Source organism: Polyodon spathula, unplaced genomic scaffold (genome assembly GCF_017654505.1).
Source record: "Polyodon spathula isolate WHYD16114869_AA unplaced genomic scaffold, ASM1765450v1 scaffolds_3047, whole genome shotgun sequence".
Lineage (NCBI taxonomy): Eukaryota > Metazoa > Chordata > Actinopteri > Acipenseriformes > Polyodontidae > Polyodon > Polyodon spathula.
The window spans coordinates 4,703-6,807 of record NW_024474511.1 but is presented as its reverse complement, the minus strand read 5'-3'; the positions used below and the strand labels follow the sequence as shown (position 1 = coordinate 6,807).

Here is a 2,105-nt window from a genome sequence, read left to right as displayed (position 1 = left end):
ACTTTTGAAAACAAAACTAGGGTTCTAATTTAAAACAAAATCAGAAAGCAATTCTCAACAAAAAGTCGTGCATTTCTTCCAGCAAATGCAGAAGTGAATAGAGAAAACAGACGGGGCATTTTGCATAAAAAACATTTAAAATTTGCAAATACAGGCATCTTTTAATAAAATCTGTTAGCATGCAGAACTAGGAGAATATTGAATAACACATTAAATATGTGTTTTTTTATTTGATTTGTTTAACTCGAATGTTCTGGTTTAACACTTGAGCTGCATATTCAAAATGCTGCGCGTGTCTCGTGTAGTATCGAATCCGGCCACAATCAGCACATTGTTTTGAAGCGGATATTTCCAAAAACTAAATTTAATTAAAGTAGAAAGGTGACCTTTATATCATGCAGTCAAAAATGACTTTTAGCAAAATGCTTCCATGTTAGTGTTTAGTGCTGTCGCCTGTTCATGTTAATCAGCTGCCAGACAGCTTTTTGATGGCTCTCGCTATATGATATGAACACACTCAATAGGAGCAGGGAATCCAATTTCAGACACTTCCCAATCCAGGAGTTAGGGACTGATTATTATATTTTTAAATCTGCGATTCCATTTTTATAATAATAATAAATAAATAAATAATAATAATAATAATAATAAAACCGTGTTTTTGCTTTTATTAGTCTAATAATTAGCGGCGTACATGCGCAGGCTAATGCAATTACTCGACAAAGGAGTTCTTCAACGAATTAGTCAAAAAACACATCAAGATCACACAGTCGTGTCGCTCCAGCTCCAGCGCAGTGATTTCACTGTCTCAGCAGGGCGGCACAGCTGCTGCTAAACTCAATAATACTGTTATTTAAAAACATAAACTTCGATAAAACACACTGAACTCATTAAACTAAACTACAAACATATAACATTTAAACTCCAGAAAGCAAACGCACCTAGTAAATACTACACATTTTTAAAAGAAGCAGCATCATGCAATGATTATTATTTTTCTTTTTAGTCTCCAGACTGCAGTCCACCGCGCTGCTGTTTGACTGTGTAATTGAGCCCTGTGTGCGCTCAGCGCTCCTCACTGTCAGCAGCCGCTTGGGTGTTTATAGTTAACCTCGCCCAACAAAGGAGACGCGACCAGTACGGCTGTGGTTTTATTTGAAAGGAGATTTAACATTGTTAATTTAATTGCTAAGTCGCAAAGTACTACATTGTGGTAAAAAATAAATAAATAAATACAAATGCGCTGTCCATTACAGGATGTTTCTCATGTACCCCCTGAGGAGCGCTCGAGTACCCCCGTTTGAAAACCATTTACATTTACAACTACTTACATTTTCCCACGTGTGATTGCCTCGTACAAATCTGATAGAGTTTCACAGTTCATTATTTAGCCTATACTGCCATCTACAGCATTACTGCGGGTGTGGTTTATTTAAAGAAGAAAAGTCATGGCCCGTACGGGGATCGAACCCGCGACCTTGGCGTTATTAGCACCACGCTCTAACCAACTGAGCTAACCGGCCACACGCACGAAGTTTTTCTCATGTTAAACTGAACAATGACACATTCAAAGTAATGCAAAGGTACAATTCATTTCTAAATACGGTAGTACACACCATCCTCTCAGGGATGATGCTTTTTGCATTTCTTAATGACATTAGAAAATGGTCCTGTAATACGTTGTTATTTCCTCCAATTACACTGAAGAAAAGAATGTGCTCTGTTTCTAGTTCATATTAATACATAAAAAGGCCTTCTCTTGCCGAAACCCGGGATCGAACCAGGGACCTTTAGATCTTCAGTCTAACGCTCTCCCAACTGAGCTATTTCGGCTTGACATCGATTGAAGCCTGTATATGATGAGAAACGTTCAACACCAAAAGGCAAACATCCAGGAAATAGGTAAACACGGCTACAGGCTGCCTGAAAGCTCAGCGCTTGAACTGTCTCAACAAACGTTTAGCGCTAAAACGTGTACATTGAAAGTCTATTACCGTGTTTAACACAATCAATGTGTTCCAATAGCGGTTAATCCACAGGGTGATCAATAGAGTGACTGCTGGCTTTGTTCACATATTATCAAGACGTTTCCAGGATTCACGCAT

At 38.3% G+C, this 2,105-nt stretch overlaps 2 non-coding genes across 2 annotated transcripts; both read right to left on the bottom strand.

Annotated features, from left to right (window-relative positions):
• Positions 1 to 1,449: 1,449 nt before the first annotated feature.
• Positions 1,450 to 1,523, bottom strand: trnai-aau. The gene has a single exon. It is a non-coding gene; the product is annotated as a tRNA-Ile (tRNA).
• A 237-nt stretch (positions 1,524 to 1,760) lies between these two features.
• On the bottom strand, positions 1,761 to 1,833 carry trnaf-gaa. Its single transcript has one exon. It is a non-coding gene; the product is annotated as a tRNA-Phe (tRNA).
• Between the last annotated feature and the right edge of the window lie 272 nt (positions 1,834 to 2,105).